The 13,653-nt window shown below is 42.7% G+C and overlaps 1 protein-coding gene across 1 annotated transcript in view; it reads right to left on the bottom strand.

Moving 5' to 3' along the window:
• LOC147725823 (uncharacterized) overlaps positions 1 to 13,653 on the bottom strand; it is a 227,306-nt gene that overhangs the window by 2,567 nt on the left and 211,086 nt on the right. The window lies entirely within an intron of this gene.

Below are 13,653 nucleotides of genomic sequence, written 5' to 3'. Positions count from 1 at the left end.
ACAGATTCTTCCTTCAAAGAAACGAGCAGGCACAGCCAGAGCTGAGCTAGTCATTAACAGCCCCACGCATTATTACAGATAGCATTCGCTGCCCATACTGTTACAGTTATTTTACACACTTGTCAGAGAGGGTCATGGTTTAGATGCGTCTGTACAAAAAAGGAATCAACAGAAGAAAAACAGAGGTGGAGACTGAATGCTTTGTATCCTCAGTTGTCTATTGTTGTTTATTTAAAGGCCACCTACAGAAGCAAAAGGTTCAGCTTTTACTTGGCTTTCAGTAGCTTTCATGGAGTTTTCAAAGGACTTTCAGTAAGTGTTCACTGGTCTTTCACTGGCTTTTCACATGCACTGAGCTTTCACTGTTCTTCCATGTTACTTCCACTGAGCTTTCACTGTCCTTCCATTTTACTTCCACTGAGCTTTCACTGGCCTTTTATTTTCCTCACACTAAGCTTTCACTGGCCTTTCATTTTCCTTTCACTGAGCTTTCTCACTGGCCTTTCACTAGCTTTCTGTGGTGGTTGATCAAAAGGAGGTAAGACACAGCCGAGGATTTCTGACACGTTCTGATAGCGCTGCCAGCTCCGAGAAGCTGACAAAGAAAATGTTGGTCTTCATACAACAATCAAACGTTCCCATGCCAACATTCTGCCCACACTTAAGAACTAACTATAACATTACTTTTCCCTTTAACTAATGACAATGCTTTGTTTTAATACATTGACTATTACATTACTTTCTTCCCTTACAAAAGATAAAATAACAAAAACAAGAAAACATTAAATAATCCAAATGGTCATTATTCTTCTCTGGAAGTACCAAAGGGGTCAACAATTAAACAGTGAACATTTTGCAGAACCAGAGACACAAGGGGGCATATTACCAAGGGCAAGTATAGCCGCTTTTTCGGCGAATTGTGCCAAGAAAGCGGCGATACTGCTAGAGCCCTATTAACAAGGGCATTTTAAATCCTGGCCCAAGCCCGCTTTGCATGTCGGTGATAAACATCGCTAATGACATGCAAAGTGGGAGTTCCCATGTCCAGCCACATGAAAAATGTGGTTGGAGGTGGGAACACCCTATTACCAATGCAGGCGTTGGGAGAAAAAGACCTGCGATACACTCGTGTATCGCAGGTCTCCCAACGCCTGCTGTGACCAGGCGTAGGCATTGATAACATGGGGGTGTGGATCATAAAGCTGAATCCACCCCCCCATATTATCAAGGCCCACATTAGGGTGTGAAAACAACGTTTGTTTTCAAGCGCTAATGTGCCATATCGCCGACTATCGCCGGATTTCAATTCGCCTACCTGATGCACAATGAAAATTAAGAGCTAAAACGGCTATGAAATCCGGCAATAGCTGGCGATACAGGAATGTGCGTTGTGCGTTTTCCAATGCACTCCTTGGTAATATGCCCCAAAGTCCCCAGCAAAAAAAACATGGAGCAAAAAGGAAATGCGTAAGTTAATTCCTGAACCTAAGAGGCAGACAGATAGAGATAGACCATTGAACTGGTACTTGCTTTCAGAGCAGAAATGCTCGATTCTTTAGAAACTTTATCTTACACTACTGATTTAGCACTCCTCTGCTTGGAAACCAAACCTCCCTGTTGGTCAACCCTACTACCATACTTAACAGCCCTTCCTAAAACCTGCCACTTGTAATCGTTGACTCCTATTTGTGTTTCACACAATTTATCCACAATTACGGATCACGCAACTTCTTGCCACCTTTTTTGACATGGATTCCCTTTTTGATGTAAATTATATCTCCATCTTTCACATTGCCCATATGGTTGTGTCATTACAGTATTTATTTTGTTTAAGTTTAGGAACAACAACTTTTCTATTGACCCTAGCATCCTGTTCATCCACTCGAACACCACATGTGACCCATCTGCTCATCCCCTTGGGGTAGACTTTGGTTGCAGGCTTCCTTCCTTTCAAAAGCTCAAATGGAGAAAGAGGTGTAGTAGTATGTGGAATTATGCAATAGATCCATTGCTTAAAGTCACTCGCATTCAAAAACACACACTTATTTGTAATAGCCTATTACACACACTGCAACAACACCTTATTCATTCACTCCATCTGACCATTGGTTTGGGGATGATAAAGTGAAGTTCTCGGATACTTAATATACCCGATTTAATGCAAGACATTCACTTCTCCATTCACAAATTGGACCCCATTCTCTGAAATCAGGAATTTGGGAAATCCCTCTGAAAGAAGAAAAGGGGGCAACTAAATATATGCCAACATTCTCTCAAGCTCTAGAATGACACTCAGTCAGCCACAAAGGAGGCTTACTCACCACTATGACTTTCTCAGCACTAGCACACAAAACACATACCCACACTACAAAATCAACCTCTCTGTCCATAGATGGCTACCACAAAGTCTGTCTAATCGTGCGTTTTGTGAAAGTGTTTCCGAAATGTCTTTTGTGGGGCATCAAATTCATATTACGCCTACCACCCTCTGGTGGTACTAACTTGTCACCCTTCAGTAGAATACCACCTTCAATGGTGAGCTTGTTATGAATTCTCCAATAAGAGTAACAAGGATTCCCTAGGGATTTCTTTGCTGGCCAACCAGTACTCAAATAGGATATTACTAGTTTTGACACTTCATCTCGACTCATTTCTGCTTTCCACTCCTCTTCAGACACTGCACACAGCTCTTCCAGATCCATTGCTGCAATGAAGCAATTTTTACCCAAGTCTTCATTCCCCCCTTGTTTGTACTCATCGTCAGTGTAAGGAAACCCCTCCAAAATAATTAGCTTGAACGTTTTTTGCACCTTACATATGTGTTATTTCAAACTGACATTGTAATAATGTTGTGGTCAATCTTGCAATTCTAGTGGTTTGTTCTTTGCTTTTCTCACTAGTTAAGATTGCAACAAGTCGTTTATGATTGGTAGTTTGTTCCCTGAAGTTATGGCTTGAATTTTATACCGCCCACTAGCATGCAAGCAGTTGTTTTTCAAATATTGAGTGTTGAGTTTCTGACTCCCTTAGGATCCTTGACACATAACACATGGTATTCTCTACTTTACCATCAACTTGGGTTAGTACTGCACCCATTCCTTGATTGCATGCATCAACAGTAATACATCACTTGTGCTCTGGATTAAATGGTCTCAAAATCCTAGAACTAGCTAACTTGTTTTAATCCATTCAAATGACTCCTGGCACATTGAGTTCCATTTGACAGATAAGTTCTTTTACAGCAGAGAAGTTGAGGTTTTTTATGAACTACATAATCAGGAATTAAACCAAAGTAAAATGTGCACATGCCCATAAATGACTTTAATCCTATTTTATGGTTGGTGCCTGTGCTACAATAATGGCACTAACTAAGCCTGGTCTTGCTTCAATACCATCCCTTAGGACACTGTGTCCAAGATATTCAACACATGTCTTACCAATCTTACATTTCTCTATTTTCAACACAATCCCTTTTTATTGAATGAAAGATAACACCTGAACTATAATAGCTTCATATTCCTCCTCTGTTGCTGCAAAAATCAACAGGTTTTCCTGAAAAGTGGCTAGCTCCTTTTCATACTTGAATAACTGATACATAATCCTTTGGAATACGAATGCCTCAGAGGCTAATCGGAACGGTATCCTTCAGTACCATAGGTGACACAAAAGCTGTGAATTGTCTAAACTCAGGTTTTAAAAACACCTGATGATAGGTTAATGTTAATGTTAATGTTAATATTTATTTATTAAGCGCTCGTACGCCCTAGGGCTTCATGGCGCTATAGGAAGGAACTCAGCGCACAGGTAAAGGCAGAGATGAAGCAACTAGCAGTAGGCCTGGGAAAATAGCAATGTTTTGAGGGAGTGTCTAAAATTCAGAATGTTACCACTCAGTTTTAATTGAAGAGGGAGAGAGTTCCAGAAGGTGGCTGCAAGGTGATCAAAGCAGCAACCGCCTAGACGCTTTCTCTTATAAGAGGGAACGTTCAAGAGGAATTTGTGAGCGGACTGGAGATTGCGGGAAGGATCGTATCTAATGAACAGGTCTCTGATGAATTTAGGGCCAGAGTCTTGTATGGACTTGAAAAGAATGCACCCTGTTTTGAAAACAACTCGCTGCTCAACAGGCAACCAATGTAACTGTTTCAACCCTGATCTAATAGACTGCCTTTTAGAGAGGTTCAGAATAAGTCTGGCAGCTGGTTTTGAACCAGCTGGAGGCGTTTTAACTCTCCAATTTGAAGCCCGAGGTAGAGGCTGTTAGAGAAATCAAGTCGCGACAGTACCAAGGCAATAACAATCTGGGTAAGGGCAGCCGAAGAAAAGAAGCAGGCAATTTGCTTAATTTTCTTCAGTTGAAAGAAGCTAGATGACACCACTGCACCTACTTGTTTTTTCAAGGTAGGTCTTCACTGATGAATACTCCCAGACTTTTAACTGAAGATGACTTAGAGGGTGAAGCCCCCATGCTTGATGGCCAGAAGCATGGGTTCCAACTTAGTGCACTCTGCCCAGGCAAGACCAGTTCAGTCTTGCCTGGGTTAAGTTTCAGATGATTGCAGCTCATCCAACTCTGGATGTGAGACACGGTGTTTTGAAATTCCTCCACTGAGTCCTTGGTGTTCAAAGGGAAGATGAGCTGCAAATCATCTGCATAATTGAAGATGGTAACTTTCGCTTTTCTGAGAGAGTACAATAAGGGGCGTAGATATAGATTGAAGAGTAAAGGTGACAATGATGAGCCCTGAGGTACTCCACAGGTGGTAGATATGGTGGGGGCTGTGAAAGAGCCCAATCTTACAGATTGAGTGAGGCCGGTGATAAAAGAGCGGATCCAACTCAGCGCAGGGCCCCTAAGACCCGCTTGTTCGACACGGTTGACCAAGATGGTATAGTCAACCGCGTCGAACGCAGCCGAAAGGTCCAGTAGCACCAGGGCATGGTGGATCCCGTTATCCGCATTCCGCCTCAGGGTATTTTGTACCGCCAGAATAACTGCCTCAGCCGAATGACATGGACGGAAACCAGCTTGGTTAGGTGAGAGGTATTCCGTATCTTCAACAAATTTGGAAATGTTGTCACAGACATGAGCCTCCAAAAGTTTGGCACAATAGGGCAGCAGTGATATGGGCCTGTAGTTAAGCGGGTCTAACGGGTTAGCTCCGACCTTTTTTATCAGGGGAATGAGTAGGGCTTTTTTAAGGTTGTTGGGGACTTTACCCTGTGAAAGAGATCCGTTCAGCATAGAAAGCTTGCCCTCAGGGATAGCAGTTCCCACTTCTGTCAAGATGTGCGGAGGGCAGATGTCATCCGGTGAGCCTGATTTGACCCTGGCAAAAAGCTTAGATAAAATAACGCCATCAATGAGGGGGAATGAATCCAGAATTAGAGGATTATAATACGTATCAAACAAAGGGGGGGAAGACAGGGTAGTGAAGATGCTTTGTTTTATAGTGCAGATTTTATCAAAGAAAAAAGAATTCAGTGTATTGCAAAGATGAGTGGGGGCCACAGGTTGAGATGTTCTATCACTGCCACTAAGACTTTCAACGATATTAAACAATTCTTTAGATTTGTTACGGGAATTCAGGATTTTTTCCGAAAAGTAATCGGTTTTGTGTTTTTGGACAAGTTTCTGAGCCCTGCAGTAGTTTGCTTTGTCTACTGCTGAGTACGCTGTTCGCCACTTCCGCTCCTTTTGACGAACTTCAAGTTTTAAAGCCTTCAGGTGAGGAGTAAACCACCTGTGGGCGTCATTAGGGCGGGAGCGGGGAATATTAGAACAGGGAGCATGTATGTCGGCTGCCTGACGTAACCAGTAGGTAAAGGCTTCTTCAAACACATCAATATCCTGATCTAATGGGGGAAGATATGAAGTCAGAGTGTCGATGACGGCTGAGATGTCAGTATTCTTCCATAATCTAACTTTCCCGCCTATCTGAAAAGGCTGCTTTTTACTTTTCGAAATATCGATAGTAAAGTGAATCAAAAAATGGTCCGACCAGATGCAAGGGGTAATGGAACTAATGACCAAGGGGATGTTCTGTGACCAAATTTGATCGAGGCTGTGCCCTTTTTCGTGGGTGGGTAAGTGAATCTGTTGAGTCATGTTCAGGTCTAATAAAGTCTCTTTCAAAGTAGCAGCCTGAGGGTCCAGCTCAGTAGAGTTCAGCCAGAGATTGAAATCGCCCAGCAGCACGATTTTTTTGTGATTGATTATTAAGGGGGCTAGTTGTTCTGCCAAAGAAGTCGCAAATGTGGGCATGTTTTGAGGGGGACGGTAGATAAGGATCATTAATAGTGATCCACTGTCAGTATCCATTTTAAAAGTCATATTGTCTGATCCTGTGAGATCAAGGGATGGCAAAAGTGAGAATGTATGGGTTTTGCGAATAATAGCTGCTACTCCTCCACCCCTTTTGTCAGCAGGTCTATTAACATTTAAAATGTAATAGGCAGATGCTAAATCAAGCTTACACCCGCCAATGAACTCAAAAGATCAGATGATTTTTAGAAGAGGGTGGGAATCAATCCAAATTGACTTGGTGAGACTTCGTAACTCCACACAGACCCTCAATTCACAATTTTTCTTCCTGACAACTGCAAGGGATGATAATCACAACAATCATTCAATGGGTTTGATTATTGCACTATCATACACTTTTAAAAGTTCTTTCTCTAGGTCTTCTCCTTTAGAAAATAGGACACTCCGCAATTTGTTGTTTATCAGAATAGACCCTTCTTTAAACTTGATTTTATGTTGGAACCCCTTCATGGTGCCCAATTTATCCAGAAATACTTCAAGGAACTTGGAAGTAATATTTCAGGTACAGATAGAGGTAGAGGTAGAGATATAGGTAGAGGTAGGGATAGAGGAATAGATATTGGTAGGGATAGAGGAAGAGACAGAGGTAGAGGTAGGAATAGAGATGGAGGCAGAAATAGAGGTAGAGATAGAGGTAGGGGTAGAGGTAGAGATAGAGGTAGAGCTAGAGAAAGAGTTAGGGATAGAGAAAGAGATAAAGGTAGAGGTAGGAATAGAGATAGAGGTAGAGATACAGGTAGAAATAGAGGTAGCGATAGAGGTAGATGTAGAGATATAGGTAGAGGTAGAGGTAGGGATAGAGGTAGAGATATAGGTAGGGATCTCATCCCATCAAGAACAATCAATGACAGTTTTCACATTTTTGAAACTGCATGGTGTGGCCTCATGAAAGCTTCATATAAGGCAAGGTGCATTCCGAGGTTATTCAAGTCAATCAAAGATCTCCCTGGCTCAGGACCTGACTCATCTATCAAAAGCACCCTGGATAGAAGCCACATAACAACTGTTGGAAACTAGCTGAACACCATCACCTCCAAGCAACACTCACTGCCAGAATACCAACCTGACTTTAGAGTTGGCATCAGCATCGAAACAGCAAACCAGAAGATAACGCATGATGTTCAGCACATACTATACAAAAAGCATGCTATGTAGGCTTGGCTGCTGCCTTTGAAACAATCGACCAAGAGAAGCTGTTCATGAGCCAGAGCATCGCAGGTTCTTCGGAAGGTAAGCATTTGACTGGTGCGCGTCTTTCCTCTTGATAGAACCCAAGGGTGAGGGCCACATCCCTGCCAAGGCTGAGTCCTACAATGCTTAGTTTTTCTACCATATTATAAAATCGAGGTCATCATTACCCTGAGAAACTGCCCTTCACACCTATAAAGGTAGGTGACATATAACCTACTACCACTGAACTCTGAGTAACAAGTTTCTCTTTTTCCATAGAAAGAAGCTGGCTCTAAAATTAAGTACACTGTGCATAGAGTCCAGTGAATCCCAGATTAGTGCACAGAGGAAAAAATAGATTAATACTAACGCTCTTTTTGTGGTAGCGCGGGCAATCACTTAAGCCTATCAGAGGGTAGTGCTAAGCGTTTGTTGTACATAGAGGCAATAAATGAGACACGCACTCAAGAATAAATCTCAGACCAATTTGCCAAAATAATGCTTAATTTCATATCATGTTTCAGACCAAGAAATTTGTTCACATGTAAGTACTTAGGGGCATATTTACAAGGGCTTTATCTCCACTTTTTTGGCTTAAAAAGCCCAAAAAGCGGATATAAAACTATCACATTATTTACGAAAGGATAATCGCATGTTAGCACCCCTTTTCCCAACTCATCCCTTTGCGTCTCTAATGAGATACAAAGTGAGTGTCACTGGGCATGGCACGGAAGGACAACCTTGCAAATATTGCTGATGTTCACATTGCGATATTTACAAGGCTGCCCCAGCATTTTAGCACATGTTAGTTTTTGGACAAAACAGCTGTTTTCTCCAAAAACTAACGTCTGCTAAAATGCAGACTAACCTACCCCCAACATTGGGTTGGATTATTCTGATACGACCCTATGGGTTGTATCAGCAAAGTTATTGCGGTTTTGTAGGGAACATCGCTGGGAAACCAGCGATGTTTCCTGCAAAAGGGCGATAACCTTGCCATCTCTAGATACAGTCCAGAGATAGCCTGCGATAATATAATTATCGCTAAGTTCAGCCAGCGATAATTATCGCTGGCGGTTGTTAATATGCCCCATATTTTCTTATGCATTTTTGAAGTTTGGAAAGCAACTCACAGTTGTGCTCAATTGCGCACAGTACATTCCTATGGAGGAAAAGCGTAAATGTATATATGTTCATACAGGCGGATCTTGGGGTTCACCTTCAGTATTCTAAATAGTAGCATTGCAAGGTCCAATGTTCTATCAGCTGATCGTTGGGAGCATCCCAGATTCGGCCAGTAGCAGGGGAGTAGAGGTGTTGATAGCAGATGTACTATAAAGAAGCCACCTAAAAACAGAGGACTTGAAGGTAAATGAGGAATCGCTGCACAAGGGCCTCAGGAACAGGTCAGCACAGTCTTCCCTGCCAGGGACAAGCTGGATGTAGGGACAACTTGAGGACAGCTGGGCCCTTCACAGAATGGGTCTCAAGTGCTGAAGTCCATGGACTGGTCCTTGTTTCCTGGGCAGTTGCAGTCCTGACTGGATTCTGTGTCGTGTTGGTTGCAGGGGGTCTGGTACTCCAGGGATTGATATAGTAAAGCTCTGATGGGTGCTGATGTCTTCACACTCAGTGAGGAGACAGATCTGACCCTCCAGAGCTCCTGTACCTCTTCCAAGTGGTTGCTGCTTCGGGGTCTAGTAGGAGCGGGAAGTCAGGGAACTGGACTTCTGCCGTTCGGTGGCTGCAGGCAGCAGGGGAGTTGTTTTTCTACTCCAAGGGAGTTCTTAGGCTGAATAGCAATGGTCTGGTGGTCCTCTGGGCTTCTTAGAATCCTCACAGCAGCAGTACGAGACAGATAATAATTATGGTTGAGTCATGAAGCAGTAGGCAGGTTTTGAACCAGAAATCTGCAGAATGAAATTCATTCTCAGGTTCAGCAGCTCTTCTTTGTTTTTAGGTCTGTTGAATCTAAGTTCTGAGTCGAGGGGTGCCACGTAAGTATTAAATATAGGGATGTTAAAGGGAGCAACAGGTAGTAGCCAATGGTCAACCCACCTTTAGGGTGTCTACACCCTCTATATGACTACTTCCTGAGGGAAGCGACACAACTCTGACCCTGATTGGCTACGTTTCTCCAGCACAAGATGAAGGAATTGGAAAAGTGGGATCCACATCACCCGCTCCACCTGAGGGGACTTTGAAATTGTACAGTAATATCCATTCAGGCAGATATCTCCATGCATGGGGTATGATGCACATTACCTCAGGGCTGTAAGGCCTGCTGTAGGTGTTGCTTACCAATATCTCATGCAGTGTCCTTGAACATGGCACACAGGGATGTGCATGTTGGTCTTTTCTACACCAAGACACGTAGCCTGCACTGGCAGTGTGTGTGGTCTTGGTGAGTGGTCCTGAGGTTTTATTGACTCCATTTTACATTCAATTTAGGACCGTAGCTTGGGAATTTTGGAGTTTGTGTTGGCCAACTTTAGATTAACCATGGGCGTAGTAGGCGTAGTGGGGCTATGCGAAACTACGCGAAGTGGGACAGAAACTACGTCCACCCACGCACTTTGCGTAGCCCCACTACGTGCTACCCGCCCCCCTCCCGCCCTCGCTAAATACTACCGCCTCCCTCAGGCCCTCACTGCAGCCCTCCCTAAATGCTTAAATAATGTTTTTAAAAATAATAAACGCGACTTACCTTGTCGCCTGCGTCTCCGGGGCTCCGCGCCGCCATCTTGGATACTAATGCGGCCACCCACGCATGCGCATTTCTCGTGAGAAATGCGCATGCGCGGGCAGCCGCGCATGCGCATTAGTATCCAAGATGGCAGGGCGGTTACCAGAGGGAGCCCCGGAGACGAAGCCGACAAGGTAAGTGGTGTTTATTCTTTTTAAAAACATTATTTAGGTATTTAGGGAGGGCGGGAGGAAGGCGGGTGGTGGGCAACTTCGCTACACCCATGGAGTTGGTGTAGTGTTGCCTGCTACGCCTACTTCACAAATGGCGAAGTAGGCAACACTATGTCCACTCCGTGGGCGTAGCAAAGTACTACCCCCAGGGTTACTTTAGATATGTTTTGGATTTTGGATATGCAAATTGCAATTTGTGTAGGCAGGTAATGAGGATTTCTTGGCATGCCTGTTTTCAAGCTCATATTATAGAATGTGTTGCTTTTTGAAAGGTACCATAGTGTGATGTGAAGTTAATTAGCCGACTCCCCTAGAAGGAATATCTTAATAGGTTTAGATTTAGAAACATATTTCTTACTTGGTGATTTTGTATCCCCAGGGAATTAAAATATGATATAATATAAAACAAGGATCCTTTGTTCTGCGCAATTTTATGAATGAAGATATGCAGAACGATTTTTTTTGGTGTTCTGCCAGCCAAAGCTAGCCATTGAGTGTATTTTCGCTTCTTGGACATACATCAGTCTGTTGGGCTGTTTTTGTAGTCTTTTGGAATACTATTGAGAAGTGTTTCTTGTAACTATGACTTACAACTAGGATTTGCAAATGGTTTGGTTTAAGTACAGTCTTTCGACTGTCCTTTGTTTCTGTCCTGAGTTTTGATTTGTTGGTTAAATGTGTGTTTAAATGTCTTTGTAGTTTTCACATTAGTGCAAACTTCTGTAAGTGAATAGCGACGGCGCTATTCACGAAATGCATGGCTAAAGTGCGCTGTATTGTGTGTCGTGAGTGTTTTGACTGCTTTCTGTTTATGTCTGAAATTAGCTCAAATGTGTGTTTGTGTTTTATTATGTTTTCAGTCTATTAAGCAAAATGCCTAAATGCTTAAAAAAATAAAATTAAACATTCACATTCACTAGGAATAAAAAGGCCCCAAAAATGTAGGTGTGTTTTGTAGAAAAACAAAATGATAGCATTTTTAATTACATACATTGTATTAGAAATTTCCAGGTAAACACTTCAGCTGAAGTACATTTTTGCTGAACTCAGACGCATATTATAGAACATGCATTGATGTGTTTTCGTTCGTAAAAGACTGCCATTGTACTCGTGTTACAAACCCTGAGAGACAAGCTAAATAAACAGGAGTATTTACTAAGCCAGGACTTTGTCCTCAGTTAAACACGGGTTCATCTTTGCATTTCAGGATGTTGTTTTCAAAAGGTTCCAAAACTAAGGTTCATTATTTTGTATTACAGGAAGACATTTCAATTAAGGGTTTCATCTCTTTAAGCATTTTTGTAAGCATATTCTTGGGTCTGTTTCTGAATAAAATTGTCCTTTTTAGAAAGAGAAAAATGTGGCGCAAAATGTTGTCATGTTCCAAGTTAGGCTTCTGTGCTTAGGCTAATAAATGAATGCGTCTTCAATGATAGGCAAGAGATGCAGCTTGCTTTTATATGTGGAAATAATAAAAAATGATTGGGTCTATTAAAAATAATTATTAATTATGAAAAATAATTATTAAAAATAAGTGCTACAAAATTCGTTTTTTAGCTTAATGCTCATACTGTGACCTCCTATTTTTTTTTTTTATTTATTTAAACTTGTAATGCGCAACAGCTACCCGCAGTGGGTTTCCCGGCGCCAGGGATGGACACAAGAAGAAAAAAAGGAAAAGAAAAGGAGCACAACACAATACAGTGAGCCAGCTAATGCAAAAGAACGGATCTACTGAAAGAGCAAAGTCTTGAGTCTTTTCCGAAAACAGAGTAGATTGGTCTCTGATTTCAGGGCGATAGGAAGTGCATTCCAGGATTTGGGGCCTAGATGGGAGAAGGACCAAACCCCATCTTTACAATTTTGAATCTTGGGACAACAAAGTCACCATTTGAAGTAGATCGCAATGTGCGACTGGGTTTGTAAGTTTGGACAAGACTCTGTAGATATTTAGGGGCCGAGCCCTGTTTAATTTTAAAAAGATAACACAGGGCTATGAACTTAATGCGGCTCGGGACCCTAAGCCAGTGTAGATCCCGAAGAGCCTGTGAGGCCGAAGATCTCCTAGGTACATTACAAAGAAGTCGGGCCGCCGAATTTTGCACCACCTGAAGTTTGTTGATGGTTAAAGTGTTGTCACCGAGATAGAGAACGTTTCCATAATCCAGGCGGGAGACTACTTGCGCCTGAACAACGGTTCTCTGGGTGGCACGGGGCAGCATACATAAGATTTTTGGAAGCCATCTCAAGGTGGCAAAAAAAACGGAGGCCACATTGGTGGCCTGCTGTCTCATGGAGAGCTTGTCATCTATAAGGAATCCGAGGTTATGGACTACGGAGACTAGCTGGGGGAGAGGTCCCATATCACTCGGTCAGTGCTGGGGGCCCCAAAGATCTTTGTTCTTCCCCAAGATGACAATCTTGGTCTTGTCACCGTTTACCTTAAGGAGATGCTTATGCATCCACTCAGCAACACGTGATAGTCCGGTGAGATTTGCTCACTCTTCGCAGGCGGCTGCCGGAAGAGCTACACTTACACCCTCACTCCTCTACACATCGTCGATAGCCTGATTAGATTGCTTTAAAAAAGTGAAAAGATCGTTTTTTAAAAATTGCATTTTATCATTCTGTTATTATTAATTTTGCTTAGTGGCACTTTTAAAATTACTAGCGCAATTCCATTGGGACATTTGGGACAGATCTAAGCTCTCAAGCCAGCCTCGAACTAGGAGGCGAGGGGAATTAGGCGTCGGCCATCTTGGGGAGGTATTCCCCTGGTCAGTTGGAGCTCTAGCTCATCAGAACACAGGCACTCAGTGCTGTTACTTAAGGAAGGCAAACTTTTCATTTCGAGATTTGCTCACTCTTCTCAGGCGGCTGCCGGAAGAGCTACACTTACAGCCTCACTCCTCTACACATCGTAGATAGCCTGATTAGATAGCTTTAAAAAAGTGAAAAGATCGTTTTTTAAAAATTGCATTTTATTATTCTATTAATATTCATTTTGCTTAGTGGCACTTTTAAAATTACTAGCGCAATTCCATTGGGACATTTAGGACAGATCTAAGCTCTCAAGCCAGCCTCGAACTAGGAGGCGAGGGGAATTAGCTGTCGGCCATCTTGGGGAGGTATTCCCCTGGTTAGTTGGAGCTCTAGCTCATCAGCACACAGGCACTCAATGCTGTTACTTAAGGAAGGCAAACTTTTCATTTCGAGATTTGCTCACTCTTCGCAGGCGG

This window comes from Lissotriton vulgaris, chromosome 3_1 (genome assembly GCF_964263255.1).
Source record: "Lissotriton vulgaris chromosome 3_1, aLisVul1.2, whole genome shotgun sequence".
Lineage (NCBI taxonomy): Eukaryota > Metazoa > Chordata > Amphibia > Caudata > Salamandridae > Lissotriton > Lissotriton vulgaris.
This window is presented reverse-complemented; position numbering and strand designations above follow the sequence as displayed.